Source organism: Hordeum vulgare, chromosome 5H (genome assembly GCF_904849725.1).
Source record: "Hordeum vulgare subsp. vulgare chromosome 5H, MorexV3_pseudomolecules_assembly, whole genome shotgun sequence".
In the NCBI taxonomy this organism is placed as follows: Eukaryota; Viridiplantae; Streptophyta; class Magnoliopsida; order Poales; family Poaceae; genus Hordeum; species Hordeum vulgare.
In genome coordinates, this window is record NC_058522.1 from 222,850,238 (window position 1) to 222,874,252 (window position 24,015).

Consider the following 24,015-nt stretch of genomic DNA (forward strand, 5'->3'; position numbering starts at 1 on the left):
GCTTGGTGTAGTAGCTTTGTTGCTTGCTATTGTAGTTGTTGTTGCCTTTGCTTAGCTAGCTGCCTTGCTTTGCTTTGCTTTGCTGCGTTTTTGCTGTTAGATGCTAGGTTGCTAGCTGCTGTGCCGAGTGTTGCTACTAGTGCTAGACGCCGTAGCTCGATATTAGTTGCTGCCGCTTGTAGCCGTGGCCTCCATCGCTTGCTTGTGCTGCTGTTTGCCGCTGCCGCGTGCGCCATTCCCTCCTTCGTGGATCCGACGTGACCCGAGTACCACTACTTCCATGACGACCACGACTTCCACGACGTCCGCTCTGACCCGATCCCCTCCGATTTGCACGCCTCGAAGGTATACCGATGAGACGTGTCGTGTAACGAACGAATGTGATGTATGAGTTGTATCCTATGTTGCACCGTATGTATGACCGTTGCACGTTGTCTTCTTTCGTCGTGCCTCGACACATGGGAACCCGAGATATGGGATCACCCCATCTTTATTTAACGTTCCCGCACACGCTTCCAGATCGTGGCACCGATATCTCGTTGAGTATCGGGATAGGTACGTTGCCGTGGCATCGTTTCTGTCTTGCCGACAGAATTCCCCTTTCGCTCGCCGTGGCGACACCTGCTTCTCTCCCTTCTTGCTGTGGTTGAACTTGCATGCATAACGCATTCATGTCATATAATCTTGTGTTGCATGTTCTTGTGCCGTAACTCCGTTCTATGTTTCGCGTGTTAACCGACTAGGATGACTGTAGGATCTCGCTTCACCCCTTGCCATCTTAACAACAGTTTAATATTGTCGAGTAAATAACCGGGAGTGAATAAAATAATTAAACGTGGAGTTTCGTCGATATGCAACTCGTTGCATATCGAGCTTCACTTAATGTGTAGTGATTGTCTGAGGTGAATTGCCATGCCATACCTTGCATTTTGAACTGATCATGCATCATAGTAGGTTGTGCATCATGTGGTGCATCATGTGGTGAATATTTGTGTTGATCTTTGTTTCCGGTTTGCTCCGTTTCGATAGAGTTCCGCAAGCGCTTTGGAATGTGAGGACCCGTTCGACTACGTTGGTTCGCCGACTTCTCGGAGTCATTCTTCTTCCAAGCAGGATCTCAGGCAAGATGACCATTTTCCCAGATACCATTACTATCATTGCCATGCTAGTTTTACCGCTTCTATCGTTTATGTCTCGTTGCCTACCACGTGTTAAATATCAGCCTCTCAACAATGCCATGATTACCTTCAACCTGTTCGACCTAGCAAACCACTGATTGGCTATGTTACTGCTTGCTTAACACTGTTGATAGCGTTGCTAGTTGCAGGTGTAGTTGCTTCCATGTGATAACATGGGTTCCTTGTCTTATCACCCATATTAATGTTATTTAATTTAATGCACCTATATACTTGGTAAAAGGTGGAAGGCTCGACCTTTCTAGCCTGGTGTTTTGTTCCACCTTTGCCCCCTTAGTTTTCGGCTACCGGTGTTATGTTCCATAAGTGAGCGCTCCTAACACGATCGGGGTTGTTATGGGGACCCCCTTGGTAATTCGTTTTAGATTAAAGCTGGTCTAGAAAGGCCCAACTTTGGTACTACATTTGCCTAATAACTATTGAACTGCATAGGGAGTAATTAACCCGAGGATAATTTAATCAACCCCCGGGCCAGTGCTCCTCATGAGTGTTGGCCCCACCTGAGCGATGTCCGGCGCCCCTCTGGTCACCCGGAGGTTTAGCGATCCCGACGTCTAGCTCATCCGTCGTGTCATGAGAATGAGGTACGCGACTTCTATCGGGATCGTCGACACGTCGGGCGGCCTTGCTGGATTAGTTTTACCTTTGACGGAATATCTTGTGCATCGGGATTCAGGTGATGCTTTGGGTAATCTCAGAGCTGAGGTTTTCCACTAGGGAATCCGACGAGATCGCAAGCTTCGTGATGGAGGATTTCTATGCGGCTTGTGGTAATTTGTGATGGACTAGTTGGAGCACCCCTGCAGGGTTAAATCTTTTCGGAAAGTCGTGCCCGCGGTTATGTGGCAACATGGAAACTTTGTTTAACACCGGTTCTAGATAACTTGAAGTTAACTTAATTAAAATATGCCAACTGAGTGCGTAACCGTGACTGTCTCTTTCGTGAGTTCCTTCTCCGATCAAGGACACGGTGGGGTTATGTCTGACGTAGGTAGGTGTTCAGGATCATTCATTTGATCAACCGTAGTTCACGTCCGTTATGCGTAGATCATCCCCCTCTTTATTCTTGTACTCGTAAGTTTAGCCACCAAATATATGCTTAGCCGCTGCTGCAACCTCACCACTTAACCATACCTCACCCATTAAGCTTTGCTAGTCTTGATACCTTTGGAAATGAGATTGCTGAGTCCCGTGTGGCTCACAGATTACTACAACACCCGTTGCAGGTATAGGGAAAGGTTACTTGACGCGAGCGCGTTGATTGTTCATTTGGAGTTGCTTCTTGTTCTTCTTCTTCATCGATCTAGGATGGGTTCCAGGGCGGCAGCCTGGGATAGCAAGGATGGACGTCGTTCTTCTTTTCTCGTTTGTTTTCGTCCGTAGTCGGACCCTGCTCTTCTCTTGATGATTATGTAATGTACTTATGTGACTCTGATGTAGCTTGTGGCGAGTGTAAGCCAATTCTATTATATATCTCTTCTTTTCAGTACATGTACTTGTAACGATATCCATTCTTGCGACACGACGCGATGCGCTTCTATCCCTGACGAGGCCTTTGTGCCAATTTGAGGATAGGGTCGCATCTTGGGCGTGACACCAGCCAACCAGCCTGCCGAGGTGCGCGCGCCGTGAGGTTTGAACCCGACGCGCTGGCCCCCTCGGTCAGTGGATGCTGGCAACGAGGGAGAGAGAGATGGGCCACCGATAGGTGGGGCGCACATGCCGGGGTGGTCTCCTACCTTTGGACAGAGAGGAGGAGGAGCATGCCGACGTGGCTACCGACGTCCTCAGGTCCTAACAATGACAGGAATGGGTTCGGCTCGTCGTCGCCTACCTGCTGGTGGTCGAGTCGATGACAGGGGGCTCTGGTTCACTGACGTGGTGGCTGCGGCGGAGAGGTTTCAGGTGATGGTGGAGGTGGCAGCTACGGGCATAGATTCGCTTGGGGAAGAGACGGGAAAGCTTCCTGGGGTCACGGGGAGTGCATAGGTGGGCAGATGGATGCGGGAACTAACGTGTAGCCGAAGATCGACCGGAGCTCCGAGGCGGAGGGGCCTCGGTCGATCTCAAGCACTGGGGCTCTGCTTGCTCAATGGGGTGGCTAGGGAGGTTATTGAGGTCTCGGTGAAGTGGAGTGAGGGGTTCTGGAGTGAGGGGAGGGGCTATTAATAGGCCCGCGATGGTGAGCCGACTCAGGTGCGCCGGTGATCCACCATGGCGTGCATGGGGGTGCAGAGAGAGGCTGGGGTCTAAACCACGGTCTCATGATGTGGTTTTTGACCTCGAGGACTCACTGCGAGAGGGGGAGAGAGGAGTAGCGCGCATTCGTGGCCGCGCTCCTCTATTGCTTCTGGTGCGCGCAGGCATGCGTCGCACCGGCTCTTTGCATGGGAAAGGAGGGGCCCTGGGGGTTGCCTGATCCAGAGAGTCTATCGGGGGAGAGGAGAGACATCGCGGGGAGGCTGGAACTGGCCGAGGGAGTCGCCCCTACCTCGGTTTCTCTCTGTAGCGTGCCCAGAGCACAGCTTTGGCATGCCATGGCATGCTGGCGCGCTCTGGGGTGCCTTGGACGTATCTGGCGTGTGTTGGGCACTGGCTTGGAGATGCCTAGCTGTTGGAGTGCCGTGGGAGCATCGGCTGGTCAAAGGAGGAGAGGGAAACAGGTGATGTCAGCCTTGGGCTTGTCACACCCTGTTTTCACTACCACTTTTTCTGTAATTCAAAAATCTGAGTTTATCAAAACTTTTTCAAACTAATGTTGTGAGTGCCATGATTGTAATTGTATGTTTGTATGCTTGATCATGTGATGATAAAAACCACATTTCACAAGATCAAATTATTTGCAAAACCCTTTTCTTATTTTCTGGTTAAAGTAAAACCCTGCTTTGAGTTGCACTACATGCCAGTGATGGCAAGGAGTGTTCTCACCAAAAGTTGGTGATCTTATTCTAGCACCATTTTAGTGCACCAAAACCACAGAATAAAGAATTTGTGAATTATTTTTCTAATTTATTTGCATGTCCATTTCTGAGGCCAGAAATGGTATTCCTATATGGAAAAATACTTTTCTGCCTTAGGAAAATCTGATTAAATTTGGAGATGATCACAAGGACATATGTTTTCCATACATAAGATTCTAACCCCTATTTATATTATTATTATTTGAGTAAAACCCTGACAACCATTTCTGTTTGTTTTGACCTTTTGAAATATTTCCAAAGGAAATATTCTCAATAAATTCCTAGAAAATTCCAGTGGTATCCCTAAGCCATATTTGGTGTCCACATAAAGTTTCACCTTGATCCAACGTGATTAAGGACACCAAATAACTGCAAAACCCCTTTTATCCAGATTGAAGTTAGAGCAACTCTACATAGCAAAGTTTGTCAAATGGAGTTGAAACTTTGCAAAAGTGCCTAATACCTCAAATGAGGGTTCCACACCAAAAATGGGATATGTGGGACTTAATTTGCCCACACTCTCTTTAGAAGGAACATATCTGGTCAAATGGTGAAGTTTTCAAGTTTACAAAGCTAAACTTGTCCAATGGAGCTCAAACTTGGTGAAACCCCATGTTTTAGCACCAAACCCAATCCTATTAAGTTGCAGAACCAGTGGTGGGGTGTAACCACCCCAAACCACTGTCGAGCACCTTCTGACAGATGGGTAAAAGCCCCTCTAACCTTAGCTATACCCCAACCCTTTGCCCCAAACTCTCATATTAGGTGCCCAGTATCAATGCCCAACCCCTGTCAACTGGACCGTGTGTGGTTCAAAGTAGAAATGACAAAATCCCCATTCTAAGCTTCAGCTCAAGGCTGACAACACCTTTTTTTCTTGTCTCCCTTGACCAGCCGAAGCTCCCACGGGTCTTTAACGTCTAGCCACATCCCAGCCAGTGCCCAGGACATGCTACACACGTCCAAGGCACCCCAGGGCGCGCCAACATACTCTCGCATGCCAAAGCTGTTCTCTGGGCGCGCTATAGGAAGCCACCAAGGTGGGGGCGACGCTCTCGACCAGTTCCAGCCTCCCCCGAGGTGTCTAACCTCTTCCCCGACAACCCCTCTGCATCAGGCGACCATCAGGGCCCCTCCTCTCGCGCGCTAAGATCTGGTGTGATGCGTGCACGCGCGCACAAGAACCGGCCAGAGATACGCAGCCACGGATGCTCGTCTCCCCTCTCTCTCCCTTCCATGCAGTACGTTGTGGCAGTCCAAAACCACGTCGTGAGACCGTGGTTTCGACCCCAGCTCCTCTCTGCACCCCCATGCGCGCCACGGTGAGTCACCGGCGCTCCCGAATCGGTTCACCTTCGCGGGCCTATATATAGCCCTCCCCCTCGCTCCTGCACTCCTCAAACCTCATCGCAACAACCTCTAGCACCTCCCTAGCCACCCCAGCAAGCCTGCAGAGCCCCGGTGCTCGAGATCGACCGAGGCCCCTCCGCCTGGGAGCTCCAGTTGATCCCCGGCTACATGTCGGCACGTGCGTCCCTCTGCCCCCCAAACAACTCCCCGTGACACCAGGGATCTTTCCCCCATCTTTCCCAAGCTAATCCATGCCCCTAGCTTCCACCTCCACCTTCACCCGAAACTCCTCCGTCGTGGCTTCCTCGTCGATGATGAACCTGAGCCTCTCCGCCGTTGTCTCGACCACCATAAGGTAGGCGATGACGAGCCAAACTCATTTCCGTCTTCGTTGGGGCCCGAGGACGACGGTAGCCACGCCAGCGTGCTCCTCCTCCTCTCTGTCCAGAGGTAGGAGACAACCCCGATAGGTGTGCCCCACCTGTCGGTGTCCTGCTACGGCAACAGACAACAACACCAGAAATCGACATGTTGACGGAGACTGGGCTTGCGTTGGTTTTTCCCTTGAAGAGGAAAGGGTGATGCAACACAGGAGCAGTAGGTATTTCCCTCAGTTTGAGAACCAAGGTATCAATCCAGAAGGAGGGTCTCGTCAAGTCTAGAGTACCTGCGCAAACACAAACAAGCTTGCACCCAACGCTTCAAAGGGGTTGTCAATCCCTTCAAGATTGTTTGCAAAGTAAGATCTGAAGGCGGAAAGTGCAACGAAGTAAAAAGTGTAAGGCTGAAAATATGGTGTGGAGTAGACCCGGGGGCCATAGTGTTCACTAGAGGCTTCTCTCAAAATAGCAAATATCACGGTGGGTACACTAATTGCTATCGAGCTATTGATAGAACCGCGCAAAGTCTTGACGATATCTAAGGCAATGATCATACATATAGGCATCACGTCCGAGACAAGTAGACCGATACTTTCTGCATCTACTACTATTACTCCACACATCGACCGCTATCCAGCATGCATCTAGTGTATTGAGATCATGACGAACAGAGTAACGCCTTAAGCAAGATGACATGATGTAGAGGGATAATCTCAAACCAATGATGAAAACCCCATCTTTTTACCCTTGATGGCAACAACACGATACGTGCCTCGCTACCCCTTCTGTCACTGGGTGAGGTCACCGCACGGTATGAACCCAAAACCAAGCACTTCTCCCATTGCAAGAATCATAGATCTAGTTGGCCAAACAAAACCCACAACTCGAAGAGAATTACAAGGATATGAAATCATGCATAAGAGAGATCAGAAGAAACTCAAATAAGATTCATATATAATCTGATCATAAATCTACAATTCATCGGATCTCGACAAACACATCGCAAAAGAAGATTACATCGGATAGATCTCCATGAAGATCATGGAGAACTTTTTGAAGATCCAAGAAAGAGAAGAAGCCATCTAGCTACTAGCTATGGACCCGTAGGTCTATGGTTAAATACTCACGCATCATCGGAGAGGTCATGGTGTTGATGAAGAAGCCCTCCGTGTCCGAATCCCCCCTCCGGCAGGGCACCAGAACGTGCCCCAGATGGGATCTTGCGGAGACAGAAGCTTGAGGTGGCGGAAAATTACTTTCGATGATCTCCTGATTTTTTTGGGATTTTTAGGGAATATATAGGCACAACCCCTAGGGCAGAGGGCGCCCAGGGGGCCCACAGGCCTGTGGGCTGCGGCCTCCCCCTGGCCACTGGGTGAGGGCTTGTGGGGCCCCTGGGGCCCCCTGCCTTGGCTCTCAAGTCACGTGATCTTCTTCCGCCGCGGAAAAATTCTTTTCGGGGATTTTATTCCGTTTGGACTCTGTTTCAAAATCTCCTCTGAAAGGGGTCAAAAACATGGAAAAAATAGGAACTGACACTTGGCACTGAGTTAATAAGTTAGTCCCAAAAAATGTAAAAAAGGAATGCAAAACATCCAAAGTTTGACAAGATAATAGCATGAAACCATCAAAAATTATAGATACGTTGGAGACGTATCATGTCCCATCTCTCTCTCCCTCGCTGCCCGCAACCACTGACCACAGGGGCCCGCACGTCAGGTTCAAACGTGACGGCGCACATGCCTGGGTAGGCTAGCTGGCTGGCCTTTGGGCAGACCCAGTCCCAGGACAAGCCACGCCAGGGGCTGTAGGCATTTTTTCTTTTATTTTAAAACTTGATTTTCAATGATTTTTATAAAAAGATTTAACCAGTGTAAAAATATAATTTTTCCACTGTTCTTCTTCTAAAAAAGTGTAGTATTTAATAGAACCATTGGTTGAAGTTTTGCAGCAACTATTCTATTTTATAATAATAAAAAGGATTAATTTGGAATAGTTTTGCTTCTGTTAAGTTGATTTTAAAAATATTCCTTCATTAGAAACAGAAGCAAAAAAAATTAAAATAACAACCTGGATTTATGAAAAATAACCAAATTTTTAAAATGACTTTGTGCTGTGTTTCGGAGTGAGCTACTTATTGTTTTTTACCTTATTACGATGATAGAAAACCCGTGTGACGAAGGAATCGGAGCGGAAGACCTCGAAGACCCCGGATACCTAGCTGACCAAGGCAAGCAGCCCTTTGACCATGATTGGGCATATGTTATATTGCATGCTAGTGTAGCAAATATTTCCGTTGCATATGATCATAAGTGCCGGTAAATCATTGAAGTGATGTTACCGATGGCTCCTCCGGAGCACATGCATTGAGCTTGATCCTACTACTTATGAGGGTCATGCTAATATCATGTTGAGAAGTAAAGTTAGAGTAATATTAGCATGAGCATGTTGTTGGTATAAATCAAAGATTTATGAAAACTCCGTCGGGTGCCACTAATGCCCGAGGGTGATGATGAGTTAGGTGGCCACTTTTGGTGAAGTGGTGCACCAGGTATTTTGTGTGAGTATGGTTTCGGAAATGGGATTAGATTTATGATGTGTCGACCGTCCCAACCTTACATGTACAACCACATTACCCCTTTATAGGACGGGGCTATGTTGATTACTCTGGTCGGTTCTAGCAAAGAGCCACATTACTAGTGGAGGGAGTGATGTGTGGTCACTCTCGTGACGGGGTCGTGCCAGGTAGGGCGAATATGTCGTTTTTAAGTGTTCCAGGCACACCGTTGTTTCCCGCATGGTTGATACTGTCTAGAGTCGGTGCTCGTAAGACGTACAACATGTGGGCTGGGTACCAATTGAGTGGACCTCTTTGTCTATTATCGTCAGGGGAAAGGCATTGACCGGGTACTTACCTCGGGTATGTTATATACCGCGAGTCGTGGATGACACGGAAGTTTCCCGGATCTCGTGGGTCCAACGTACTACCTCTCCAGAGTGTAAAACTATTCGAATAGCCGTGTCCACGGTCAAGGACAGTCGGGTGGTGCTGCTTAAACTACGTTCAGTCGTTTCCGCATAAACCAAGTGTGTGTGCGTATGTGTTAAATGGTGTTAATATGGAATAATTGATATGACCAAGTATGGTGACTTGGCATAAAGTGTGGACCCGGATGGTTCAACCCGTGACAGATATATTGATATCTGTAACCAGTTCTTCAAAAGTAGTTTTACTTATTATGCATACCTATTTACCACCAAGAAGATATCCACCAAAGATGCATATTATTGTTATCCTTCACTTGCATTGTTCATATCATGGGTTATTTGCGAGTACATTCAAAAGTACTCATTGGCTTCCACTAGTTATATTATTGACCAGACAGGGAAGGACCGGAGTTTGGAGATTAGTACGTCTTCGGAGACGCCCCTACGAACTAGGACGCTTCCCAGGCAGAATGCCTGTTGGTGAAGGCTGATGCTATGGGCACCCGCTTAGCCCTAAGAATTCCGCTAGTAGTTGTATCAGTGTGATTCGGCCTTATAGGCCCTACCTTGTGAACTTGACCATTCGGTCACATGATGTAATAATTCGGTACTCGGATGTAAGACTTTTAATATTCAGTATCTGTATGTTCGGTGAGCATTGATCTCCGGGATCACTCAACACGTTCATTCGGCGATCTCGACTCAGAAGTCAGGGTCCCCACAGGGCTGAAGCTCAAATTGGAGATTTTGGATTTTCTACTTTCAACCAGAGAGAGGCCACTTGATTGGAGTTAGGCACGGATGTCATCCACCTAATCTACGAGTTTGAGCGAAAGGGATTGGGTTATCTGGGGTTAGGAGGGGTTTTCCCAACTGTGAGAAGGTGCTGACAGTGGTTTGAGGTGGTTGCACCCCACCACTCGCTAAGCAACTTAACAGTACTGAGTTTGGTGCAAAAACACGAGGCTACACCAATTTTGGGCTCCATTGGACAAGTTTCTCTTTGTAAACTTGAAAACATCCCTAAATGACCAGATCTGTTCCTTCCAAAGGGAGTGTGGGCAAATCAAGGCCCAAAAATACCATTTTTGGTATGGAGGCCTCATCTGAGGTATTAGGCACTCCTGCAAAGTTTTAGCTCCATTGGATAAACTTTGCTATGTAGAGTTGCTCTAACTCCATAGTGTATATAAGGGGTTTTGGAATTATTTCGTGACCTTAACCACCTTGGATCAAGGTGAAACTTTATGTGGGCACCAAACATGGCTTAGGGAGATCACTGGAATTTTCTAGGAATTTATGGAAAATATTTCCTTTGGAAATATTTCAAAAGGTCAAAACAGTCACAATTGGTTTTCAGGGTTTTACTCAAATATTTGTAATATAAATACGGGTTGAAAATCCTATGTATGCAAATACATGTCCTTGTGAGTTTCAGCAAATTTTCTCAGGTTTTTCTAAGGCAGAAAAGTAATTTTCCATATAGGAATGTCATTTCTGGCCTCATAATGCAAATAAAATAGGAAAATAATTCATAAAATAATTATTTTATGGTTTTTGTGAATAAAAATAGTTTTAGGACCAAATCACCAACTTTGGATAAGAGCAATTCTTGCCATCAAAGACTTGTACTGCAACCCAAAGCAGGGTTTTGAATTAACCATTAATAAGAAAAAGGGTTTTGAAAATAATTAAGTTATGAGAAATATGGTTTTTTTATATCACACAACCAAGCATACAAGCATACAATGACAACCATGGCACTCACATCATTGAGTTTGGTAAAGTTTTAATAAACTGAGATTTTTGAATTACGGAAGAAGTGAAGTGAAAACAAGGTGTGACATTTGGTGCCCTGCTTGGGCACGCCTTGTGCGTCTATTGTCTGCACTTGGCTGATTTATTCCTTTTTGCTTGATGCCGAGGGATGTTGTCTTGCCGGGGGCGAAGAGGAAGAAGACGTTCATCAAGCCGAAGGCGGCTCTCGACGCCCCGCCTGCTCTCGTCGGCACGACACCGTCTGTGGGTGGGGAGGAGGAGGCCCATGGGGCGGCCTCCCTGGCCTTGGTCGTCCAGCCCTCCGAGCCCCCGAAGCATCCTGAGGCGACCGTGGGGATGCTACTGCCCGGGGGACAGGCCTGCGACGGTCCTCAGACTCCGAAGGTGTTGACGCCCGCAACTGTTGACCAGTCTTCGGGGTCCCTTGTTCTTCGTGGCGCTGCTCCTCCGATAGCGTCGCCTGCGCCAGTGTTGAAGAGTCTTCAGGAGGGGGTCCAGAAGGCCTCGGTGCTCCCCAGAGGCATACTGGATGCGGCCTTCACCGCCCTGAGTGGTGTCACAGCGGAGATGAGGAAGGCCGAGGAAGAGGCCGTGGCCGCCCGCGCCGCGCGTGAGGGGGCGCTGATGGAGGCCAAGGCGGCTATCGAGTGCTGCAAAGAGGTGGAAGTCCGCTTGAACACCCTCCAGGGGGAGCATGCCGAGCTGGTCAGGCAACTCCGCTTGCAGGAAGAGGAACTTAAGGCCCGTGAGGCCAAGCTCGCCGCCCGGGAGGAAGAGCTGTCCCAGAAGGCGAGTCGCGTGGACTCAGAGTAGGTGCACTTGGAGGAGCGGGGGAAGGATGTCACCACGAGGAAGGCTCTCCTTGAGGTCGAGGAGGAAGCTCTCACCGCAGCCGAGAAAGGAAAGGCCGCAGAGCTGGCTTGCTTCCCTGACGTCGAGCTCGTGCTTCGCAAGGTGCTCCGCTCCCTCTGTCGGGGCGAGTTTGATGAGCCTCTGGCCACCCCGAAGGACGGCTTCGCCACGCTCGCGAAGGGGCTCGTCGCATTGCTGGAGGCTGCCATTACGCAGATGGACAAGATGTTGGACAGCGAGTGCCACGACCTCTTCTTCACGACCGCAACTCGCATCTTCAGTCAGCTTCATTTTCGGGACCGCGAGTTCGATATGAGCTCCGTGATCGTGCCGGTCCATGCCGAGGCCCGCGACCGCTCCGGAGAGGCGGTGAAGGGTCCTGTGGAGACGCTGGTGAGGAGGTTTGTCCGCCTCGCACCCCCTTTGTCTCCAGGTCCTGCTCGAGCCGATAACGGGGAAGACAATGCCTCTGACATCAACGACCAGCCCCCTGCGGAGGGGGCGACCGGCGGCTCCTCCTCCTGATCCCTTACCCCTGTTATTTTCCTGCAATGCACATCGTGCCTCGTGGAGGCGTTAAACTCATTTGCGTTTTTATGGGCTGGGTCATGGTCTGTAATAATTGAATGCTTGAATGTTTTCCCTGCCTCGTACCTTCCCGCGATTGAACCGACCGGAAACCAAGGACGACCCAAAGGGGGAAGGGACTATGAGTACAGTTAGGCTCCTGAGTCGCGATACTCAGGAGTCCCCCCTGATGCACGAGCTTCCCTCATAAGGAGAACGTGGCAAAAATTCCGAAACTCGGTGCACCTTCAACACTCCGTGTCGGAAGGGCCCGCCCCGCGTGTACCTCCCTGTGATTGAACCAAGCGGAAAATAAGGATGGTCCAAAGGGGGGAGGGGCTATGAGCGCAGTTAGGCCCCTGAGTCGCGATGCTCAAGGGCCCCCCTTGACGTGAGAGCGACTCCGATGCTCCTCCTAAGAAACCGATGATATAAGACTCTAGAACTCCTTCAGCACTCTGCGTATGCAGGGCTCGCCTTGCGTGTACCTCCCCGCGGTTGAACTGACCGGAGAAGGACGACTCAAAAGGGAAAGGGGCTACGGGCGCAGTTCAGGCTCCTGAGTCGCGATGCTCAGGAGTCCCCCTTGACGTACGAGTGACTCGAGCGTTGTTCCTAAGGGATCCGAGGCGATTTGTCGAGCGCACTGGGCTCTGCGTTGGTAGGGCCCGCCACGCGCGTATCTTCCCGGTATTGAACCAACCAAGGACGGCCCAAAGGGGAAAGGGGCTATGGGCACAGTTAAGCCCCTCAGTCGCGATTCTCAGGGCTCCCCCTTGACGTGCGAGTGGCTCCATACCTTCAGATGTTTGCTCCACATGCTGGGCATGGGCGAAGTCGCGGGTGGACTGCGCTGATCTCCTTGCCGGCCGAGGGTGTAGCCATTGACTGGGTGTGTTGCTGATAGCTGGGGGCATAGTCATTGGTGGACTGCATTGATGCCAGCTGAGGGCGTAGTCATTGGCGGACTATGTTGATTGCCCCTATCTGTACCCAGCATGGAGCATAGGTCTTCCACTAGGCGTGGGATGGACCCTTCCGTGTCCTCGGGGGGCCCTGGCCATATACAGCTTCAGCTCATTTTTACGTGAGAGTGTCACGGGTGGGGGGTGTATATGGGAGGTTGCAAGGACGCTATGGCCTCGCGAGTGTCCCTACCACTGAGTCATTGGTGGACTGAGTTGACTTGGTTTGGGTCATTGGCAAACCTACTAACTTCTTCCTTGGGAGCGAGGTTGTGTATCTGCATGGAGAAACTTTGGCCTGAGCCCCCAAGTGGGGGGCCGACCGCCCGACAATGTAACCAAGGCAGAACGTTAGGATGCCAAACAGGTGAAACTCAACAACCAAATGATGCATAAACAGAAGTAGTAGTAGGAGGAATGTCCGGAGCTGGGGGAGGCCGCATGGCCCCGGGGATGCCCTCACACTGGGTGAACCAAAAAGTTACCTGGTAGGGGCCAACAAAAAGTCACCTGGTGGCCGAGCCACTGAAGTGCCGGAGGCTCCATTTTCGCTTGATCTCATGTCTCCATGGTCGCGACCCTCACGGGTCCGCCGCCTCCCGAGGCTCGGGGCCTTCACTTGGCCCGAGCATATCCTCCACCTCCTCGTGGCGCCCCAGTAGGCGGGGTACGAGCATGGCCTGCTGGAGCCTCTGGTAAGTGGCAGCTGCATTCCCCAGCCCGAAGGGCATGAAGGCGTTGGCGCCCGGGTACTCCCACCAGTAGCCAGTCAGCATAGGCCAGAAGGGGCTGTGTGCCATGTCTATGTTGGTTGCAGACGCGTTGATGGAGATGCGGGGTCGGTCAACTTTGCCGATGACGGCGATTGCGATTGGTGGTGCAGGGCAGTCACCGCATTGCATGGCCTGGGCCTTGCGAAGTTCTTGGATTGCTCTGATGACGGACTCACGAGAGCTGATCGGACGTGCTCTGGAGCGAGCCCTTGGGATGTGCTCGAACGCCGCCTCCGCCTCACAGATCGGACTAGGGGCCTCCCCGGGGGGAGCCCTAAACTCTGACCTAAGAGGGGCACCGAGCGCGCATCCCTATGCGATGGGGGGCAGGGCTCCATCCCCAAGCACAGAGCCCGAAGCCCCGAGGCACTCTGCACGCATGATCTCCTTCTTCTTCTTGCGTGGGTCCTCGCGAGGTAGCTCGTCGTCTTCATCGTCCGTGCGTTCTGCCGCCGCCGCGTGGTACGCTCGCTCCATTGCATAGATGACATCCTTCTCGTGACAGGGAATGGTGGTGACGCCGCCACTCCCTGGCATCTTGAGGACATTGTAACCATGGTGGACCACTGCCATGAACTTGGCGAGCGCCGGGTACCCGAGGATTGCGTTGTATGGCAGGTGAATGTGCGCGGCATCAAAGACAATGATCTCAGTGTGGTAGTTCTCGCGCTCGCCAAAGGTGACGGGCATACGCACTTGCCAAATGGGCACGGTGGACCCCTCTGTTACTCGTGAGAAGGGCTTGGTCGGCATAAGGTGCTCAAACGGCAACTAGAGTTTCTCGAATGTCTTGACTGAGAGGACGTTGAGCCCTACTCCACTGTCAATGAGGGTCTTGGTGACGAGCGCGTTGCTGATGGTCGGGGTGCACATCATTGGGAGCTTGCCAGTCATGAACGAGCACCTGAGCTGGTACCTTGGGTCGAAGGCAATAGTGGTCTAGTACCAGTTGAGGGGACACATTGCTTCTGGCCTCGGGAGGGCGGCATTCACCTCCCGGGCAAACTGCTTGAAGGCGTGGTTGGAGGCTGGGGTCTAGGCGCCGCCCAGGATGGAGGCCACCACCCTGGCCTCATGGAACCCACCAGCCCAGTCATCCTGCGTGTCTTCATCCCTCCTCCTGGGATTCGGAGGCAACGTGGGCAGCCCGACCTCCCGAGGGCGAGCCTCACGAGGCTGGCCGCGTCGCTGCCCCTCCTAAGGATTGTCACGCCAATGGTCCTCCCGAGGCTGGCCACACCAGGGGTGCTCCTCAGGCTGTTCACGCCACCCCTAACGTGGCTCACGGTCATCCGAGCAGCCCCCATTGTGGCCTCCTCCATGCGCAGGGCTTCTGTCGAACCGTTCGGGGCACCTATTTAAGTGCTCGGCACGAACCAAACGAGGTTCTTGACATTCAGAGGTGTCATGGCCGCTGGTGCCATGGAAGATGCACATCGGCCCCCCTCCGGATGGACCCTCTCCCCCTCGGGTATGCTTCGCCTCAGGTTCGGCGGTGAGCACCGCGGGGGCCTTGTGCTTAACCTCCTTGGCTTTGGCTTTCTTCTCTTCTGGGTCCGCCGCCTGGGGCCCGAGGAGCGACAGGTGTCCTTCTTCCGCCTTGGCGCATTTGCTTGACAAGTTGAACATCTCGAATGCAGTGCTCATTTCATCGTTCATGGCGAGCTCTTCCTTCATCTTGAGGTGAGTGACTCCGTCGAAGAAAGCTAAGATGAAGGCTTCGTCCGACGCCTTAGGGATCTTGAGGCGCATGACAGTGAAGCGATGTATGAACTTGTGCAGGGTCTCTCCGTCCTACTGCTTGATGCGCTACAGGTTGTTCATGGTGGGAGCGCGGTCACGGGTGCCCTGGAAGTTGGCGATGAAGCGTTCGCGTAGGCCGTCCCACGAGGTGATGGACGGCTTCGGGAGGTTGAGGAGCCACGAGAGTATGCCGCCCTTGAGCGCCATTGGGAACCAGCACGCCATGATCTTGTCTCCTCCTCCTGCCGCACTAATGCTCAGCGTGTAGAGTTGTAGGAACTCAGCCGGGTCTTGGGTGCCATCGTAACATGGGGGGAGATCGCGCTTGAACTTGCAGGGCAAAGCGACTGGGTAGAGCTCGACTGCAATAGTGAAGCACCCCACCGGTCCAACGGGCACGGTACGCGCGGGGGCCACCTGGTCTTGTTGCTCCATATGGTCTGCTTCGACCGGGGCACGCTCCTGACAAGGAATCTGCAATGCCGGGGGCGCGCACGCATTGGCACGGGGCCGGGGGATCATCTGGCCGCTCGCTTCATCACCGGGCCCCGCTGTGGGTTCACGAGGCCCGGAACGGGGTCGCGCTTCATCCCCGGGCTCGGGGTCCATGACATGCCGCGGGGGTGGGGGTAGCTCGTCTTGTTCCTCGTTGTTCGCCAGGGACGGCCGCGGTCGGAGCGAGTAGAAGAGCGCCCCTGAGTCACCGGCGGTGGCAATGAGCTCCTGGATGCGATGGATCCAGTCATCGTGGCAGTCTAGAGCGGGCCGGTATCGGAGCATCTTGGTGGCCATGGCAAGCGTGCGACGGCCGTGGGGCATCTTTGGCCGAGCGCGCGATGCCGACCCTGATGTCCTGGCGAGTGACGGCATGGTGGAGAGGCCGTCGACTGGCTCAGTCGCCGCTGGGAGGAGCCCTATTGCTCTTGAACTTCGGGGCCAGTGGCAGCGTTCACCACGGGTGACGGCGACGGGCGCGCGCCTGCGGCACCTACAGGCGCGGTGTGGGTGATGCGGGTGGTGCAGCGTTCTGCGTGAACCCGGCGAGCGTCAGCCATCGGAGCCGTGGAGCTTGGTGAGGGCGGAGCTTGGAGGAAACTTCGACACGCCCCTACCTGGCGCGCCAAATGTCAGATTATGCGCTCCGCAAAACCCTAAGGATTCGAACACTAGGGCGTGTACGAAGGTCTGTGCCTGCTTTGCCTCGCCTTGTCCACTACTCCATAGAAATGGTGAAGGGCTCACTCGATGGCGAGGGGAACAAAGAACATAATAGTTTACCTAGGTTCGGGCCGTTGCGAAGCGTAAAACCCTGCTCCTGCTCTTGGTGGATTGCCTCTCACGGAGGTGGTGGATGAATTAGTATAGTGTTCTTGGGCCTCCAGAGGCTGAGCATCTAGGTGTCTTGCTCTACCGTCCGAATGAACTCCCCCTCTCAAGTATCCTACCCTCTCTATTTATAGTGGAGGACCGGGTCCTCTTCCCTCATAGCTTCGTCGGGAAGGGATCCCACAACAGCCAATTATGAAGGGGAACAGGGGAGCATGCTCCCCTGCCCAAAGGTGGTCTTCGCCTGCAAAGTAAATGTCCTCGCTGCAGGGACGGCCCCGTGGGTGACGTTTGCCCTACTGACGGGCGGCTAGGGCTTTATTGCACCAGAAGGGAAACCTTTGGAAGATGCCTTTGGAACCCCTGTACGCTCCCGCCTCCTTTGCACAAAAGGGGAAACCTTCCCGTCCTGCCATCTGCTGCTTGCCCGTCCTTTCCTGGCATCACCCTTGACTCCTCAAGCCCGGCCTTGCCTCAAAATATCTGTTGCTTTGGAGGGATCCTAAGGAGGCTACCTTCGGGTCTTGACGCTGCTCCTCCTCGTGAGGCTTGGCCCCTCACGAGGGCCTTTCCTTGAACGCTGTCCAACCCGTTGGTTGGTTACTGCGAGGCGGGCTCGCCCCGGGCCACAGGCAGGCATGTCTGGGTACCCCCATTCCCAGAACACCGACACTTGGCGACTTATATATTCCTTTATAGGCCCTCGATCCGCCAACTGTTGGGGAACGTCGCATGGGAAACAAAAAGTTTCCTACGCGCACGAAGACCTATCATGGTGATGTCCATCTACGAGAGGGGATGAGTGATCTACGTACCCTTGTAGACCGTACAGCAGAAGCGTTAGAGAACGCGGTTGATGTAGTGGAACGTCCTCACGTCCCTCGATCCGCCCCGCGAACAATCCCGCGATCAGTCCCACGATCTAGTACCGAACGGACGGCACCTCCGCGTTCAGCACACGTACAGCTCGACGATGATCTCGGCCTTCTTGATCCAGCAAGAGAGACGGAGAGGTAGAAGAGTTCTCCGGCAGCGTGACGACGCTCCGGAGGTTGGTGATGACCTTGTATCAGCAGGGCTCCGCCCGAGCTCCGCAGAAACGCGATCTAGAGGAAAAACCGTGGAGGTATGTGGTCGGGCTGCCGTGGAAAAGTCGTCTCAAATCAGCCCTAAAACCTCCGTATATATAGGTGGGAGGGAGGGGGCCTTGCCTTGGGGCTCAAGGAGCCCCAAGGGGGTCGGCCGAGTCCAAGGGGGAGGACTTTCGCCCCCCCAAACCGAGTTGGACTAGGTTTGGTGGGAGGGAGTCCCCCTTCCTTCCCACCTCCTCCTTTTTTTTCTTTCTCTCTTGATTTTCTTCTCCTTGGCGCATAGGGCACTTGTGGGCTGTCCCACCAGACCACTAAGGGCTGATGTGGCTCCCCCAATGCCTATGGGCTTCCCCGGGGTGGGTTGCCCCCCCGGTGAACTCCCGGAACCCATTCGTCATTCCCGGTACATTCCCGGTAACTCCGAAAACCTTCCGGTAATCAAATGAGGTCATCCTATATATCAATCTTCGTTTCCGGACCATTCCTGAAATCCTCGTGACGTCCGTGATCTCATCCGGGACTCCGAACAACATTCGGTAACCAACCATATAACTCAAATACGCATAAAACAACGTCGAACCTTAAGTGTGCAGACCCTGCGGGTTCGAGAACTATGTAGACATGACCCGAGAGACTCCTCGGTCAATATCCAATAGCGGGACCTGGATGCCCATATTGGATCCTACATATTCTACGAAGATCTTATCGTTTGAACCTCAGTGCCAAGGATTCGTATAATCCCGTATGTCATTCCCTTTGTCCTTCGGTATGTTACTTGCCCGAGATTCGATCGTCAGTATCCGCATACCTATTTCAATCTCGTTTACCGGCAAGTCTCTTTACTCGTTCCGTAATACAAGATCCCGCAACTTACACTAATTTACATTGCTTGCAAGTCTTATGTGTGATGTTGTATTACCGAGTGGGCCCCGAGATACCTCTCCGTCACACGGAGTGACAAATCCCAGTCTTGATCCATACTAACTCAACCAACACCCTCGGAGATACCTGTAGAGCATATTTATAGTCACCCAGTTACGTTGCGACGTTTGATACACACAAAGCATTCCTCCGGTGTCAGTGAGTTATATGATCTCATGGTCATAGGAATAAATACTTGACACGCAGAAAACAGTAGCAACAAAATGACACGATCAACATGCTACGTCTATTAGTTTGGGTCTAGTCCATCACGTGATTCTCCCAATGACGTGATCCAGTTATCAAGTAACAACACTTTGTTCATAATCAGAAGACACTGACTATCATCGATCAACTGGCTAGCCAACTAGAGGCATGCTAGGGATGGTGTTTTGTCTATGTATCCACACATGTAAATGAGTCTTCATTCAATACAATTATAGCATGGATGATAAACTATTATCTTGATACAGGAATTATAATAATAACTATATTTATTATTGCCTCTAGGGCATAATTCCAACAGTCTCCCACTTGCACTAGAGTCAATAATCTAGCCCTCACATCACCATGTGAATTACATTGTAATAAATCTAACACCCATACAGTTTTGGTGTCGATCATGTTTTGGCCGTGGAAGAGGTTTAGTCAGCGGGTCTGCTACATTCAGATCCGTGTGCACTTTGCATATATTTACGTCCTCTTCCTCGACGTAGTCGCGGATGAGGTTGAAGCGTCGTTTGATGTGTCTGGTCTTCTTGTGAAACCGTGGTTCCTTTGCTAAGGCAATGGCACCCGTGTTGTCACAGAACAAGGTTATTGGATCCAGTGCACTTGGCACCACTCCAAGATCCGTCATGAACTGCTTCATCCAGACACCCTCCTTAGCCGCCTCCGAGGCAGCCATGTACTCCACTTCACATGTAGAATCTGCTACGACGCTTTGCTTGGAACTGCACCAGCTTACTGCACCCCCATTAAGAACAAATACGTATCCGGTTTGCGACTTAGAGTCGTCCGGATCTGTGTCAAAGCTTGCATCGACGTAACCTTTTACGGCGAGCTCTTCGTCACCTCCATACACGAGAAACATCTCCTTAGTCCTTTTCAGGTACTTCAGGATATTCTTGACCGCTGTCCAGTGATCCACTCCTGGATTATTCTGGAACCTACCTGCCATACTTATGGCCAGGCTAACATCCGGTCTAGTGCACAGCATTGCATACATGATAGAACCTATGGCTGAAGCATAGGGGACGGAGCGCATATGCTCTCTATCTTCATCAGTTGCTGGGCACTGAGTCTTACTCAATCTCGTACCTTGTAAAACTGGCAAGAACCCTTTCTTGGACTGTTCCATTTTGAACCTCTTCAAAACTTTATCAAGTATGTGCTTTGTGAAAGTCCTATCAGGCGCTTTGATCTATCCCTATAGATCTTAATGCCTAGAATGTAAGCAGCTTCTCCTAGGTCCTTCATAGAGAAACTTTTATTTAAGTAACCTTTTATGCTCTCCAAAAGCTCTACGTTGTTTCCAATCAGTAATATGTCATCCACATATAATATTAGAAACGCCACAGAGCTCCCACTCACTTTCTTGTAAATACAAGATTCTCCAACCACTTGTATAAACCCAAATGCCTTGATCACCTCATCAAAGCGTTTGTTCCAACTCCGAGATGCTTGCACCAGTCCATAAATGGATCGCTGGAGCTTGCACACCTTGTTAGCATTCTTAGGATCGACAAAACCTTCGGGTTGCATCATATACAACTCTTCCTTAAGGAAACCGTTAAGGAACGCCGTTTTGACATCCATCTGCCAGATTTCATAATCGAAAAATGCAGCTATTGCTAACATGATTATGACGGACTTAAGCATTGCTACGGGTGAGAAATTCTCATCGTAGTCAATTCCTGGAACTTGTGAAAAACCCTTTGCCACAAGTCGAGCTTTATAAACGGTCACATTACCGTCAGCGTCCGTCTTCTTCTTAAAGATCCATTTGTTCTGAATAGCCTTGCGGCCCTCAGGTAGTATCTCCAAAGTCCACACTTTGTTCTCATACATGGATCCTATCTCGGATTTCATGGCTTCTAGCCATTTGTTGGAATCTGGGCCCACCATTGCTTCTTCATAATTTGCAGGTTCATTGTTGTCCAACAACATGATTGATAAGACGGGATTACCGTACCACTCCGGAGCAGCGCGTGATCTCGTCGACCTGCGTGGTTCAACAGAAATTTGAACTGGAGTTTCATGATCATCATCATTAACTTCCTCCTCAACCGGCGTTGCAACGACAGAGGTTTACCCTTGCCCTGCGCCACCATCCAGAGAGATGAGAGGTTCGACAACCTCGTCAAGTTCTATCTTCCTCCCACTCAATTCTCTCGAGAGAAACTCCTTCTCGAGAAAAGTTCCGTTGTTAGCAACAAACACTTTGCCCTCGGATTTGAGATAGAAGGTGTACCCAACTGTCTCTTTTGGGTAACCTATGAAGACGCATTTTTCCGCTTTGGGTTCCAGCTTTTCAGGCTGAAGCTTTTTGACATAAGCATCACATCCCCAAACTTTAAGAAACGACAACTTTGGCCTTTTGCCATACCACAGTTCGTATGGTGTCGTCTCAACGGATTTTGATGGTGCCCTATTTAAAGTGAATGCAGCTGTTTCTAATGCATAACCCCAAAATGATAATGGCAAATCAGTAAGAGACATCATAGATCGCACCATCTCTAACAAAGTACGATTACGACGTTCGGACACACCATTACGCTGTGGTGTTCCAGGCGGTGTTAACTGTGAAACAATTCCACATTGTCTTAAGTGAGCACCAAACTCGAAACTCAGATATTCACCCCCACGATCAGACCGTAGGAACTTGATCTTCTTGTTACGATGATTTTCCACTTCACTCTGAAATTGCTTGAACTTTTCAAATGTTTCAGACTTGTGCTTCATCAAGTAGACATAACCATATCTACTTAAATCGTCAGTGAAGGTGAGAAAATAATGATATCCGCCGCGTGCCTCCACGCTCATTGGACCACACACATCGGTATGTATGATTTCCAATAAGTCACTTGCACGCTCCATTGTTCCGGAGAACGGAGTCTTAGTCATCTTGCCCATGAGGCATGGTTCGCACGTGTCAAGTGAATCAAAGTCAAGTGACTCCAAAAGTCCATCAGCATGGAGTTTCTTCATGCGTTTTACACCAATATGACCCAAGCGGCAATGCCACAAAAATATGGCGCTATCATTGTTTACTCTAACTCTTTTGGTCTCAATGTTATGTATATGCGTATCGTTATCAAGATTCATTATGAACAGTCCTCTCACATTCGGTGCATGACCATAAAAGATGTTACTCATAGAAATAGAACAACCATTATTCTCAGACTTAAAAGAGTATCCGTCTCGCAATAAACAAGATCCAGATATAATGTTCATGCTCAACGCAGGCACTAAATAACAATGATTTAAGTTCATCACTAATCCCTATGGTAGCTGAAGTGACACTGTGCCGACGGCGATTGCATCAACCTTGGAACCATTTCCTACGCGCATCATCACTTCGTCTTTCGCCAGCCTTCGTCTATTCCGCAGTTCCTGCTTCGAGTTGCAAATATGAGCAACAGAACCGGTATCGAATACCCAGGCACTACTACGAGAGCCGGTTAAGTACACATCAATAACATGTATATCAAATATACCAGATTTTTCTTTGCCCGCCTTCTTATCTGCCAGATACTTGGGGCAATTGCGCTTCCAGTGACCCATACCCTTGCAATAGAAACACTCCGTTTCAGGCTTAGGTCCAGCCTTGGGTTTCTTCGGCGGATTGGCAACAGGCTTGCCGCTCTTCTTCGAATTGCCCTTCTTGCCTTTGCCGTTTCTCTTGAAACTAGTGGTCTTATTCACCATCAACACTTGATGCTCTTTACGGAGTTCAGACTCTGCGACTTTCAACATCGCAAACAACTCGCCGGGAGACTTGTTCATCCCTTGCATGTTGTAGTTCAACACAAAGCCTTTGTAGCTTGGCGGCAGTGATTGAAGGATTCTGTCAGTGATAGCTTCTTGCGGGAGTTCAATCCCCAGCTCAGCTAGACGGTTTGAGTACCTAGACATTTTGAGCACATGTTCACTGACAGACGAGTTTTCCTCCATCTTGCAAGCATAGAATTTATCGGAGGTCTCATACCTCTCGATCCGGGCGTTCTTCTGAAAGATAAACTCCAACTCCTGGAACATCTCAAATGCTCCATGACGCTCAAAGCGACGTTGAAGTCCCGGTTCTAAGCCATACAAGACTGCACATTGAACTATTGAGTAGTCCTCCTTACGTGCTAACCAAGCGTTCTTAACATCCTGATCAGCCGTAGCGGGTGGTTCATCTCCTAGCGCAGCATTAAGGACATAATCCTTCTTCCCAGCTTGTAAGATTAGCTTAAGATTACGAGCCCAGTCTACAAAGTTGCTTCCATCATCTTTCAACTTAGCTTTCTCTAGGAACGTATTAAAATTCAGGATGACTGTCGCGTGAGCCATGATCTACAACACAAATATATTCAAAGTGGACTTAGACTATGTTCAAGATAATTAGAGTTCAACTTAATCAAATTATATGCTAAACTCCCACTCAAAAAGTACATCTCTCTAGTCATTTGAGTGGTTCATGATCCACTTACACTATCCCAAGTCCGATCATCACGTGAGTTGAGTATAGTTTCAGTGGTAAGCATCCCTATGCTAATCATATCAACTATATGATTCATGATCGACCTTTCGGTCTCATGTGTTCCGAGGCCATGTCTGCACATGCTAGGCTCGTCAAGCTTAACCCGAGTGTTCCGCGTGCGCAACTGTTTTGCACCCGTTGTATGTGAACGTTGAGTCTATCACACCCGATCATCACGTGGTGTCTCGAAACGACGAACTGTAGCAACGGTGCACAGTCGGGGAGAACACAATTTCGTCTTGATATTTTAGTGAGAGATCACCTCATAATGCTACCGTCGTTCTAAGCAAAATAAGGTGCATAAAAGGATTAACATCACATGCAATTCATAAGTGACATGATATGGCCATCATCACGTGCTTCTTGATCTCCATCAC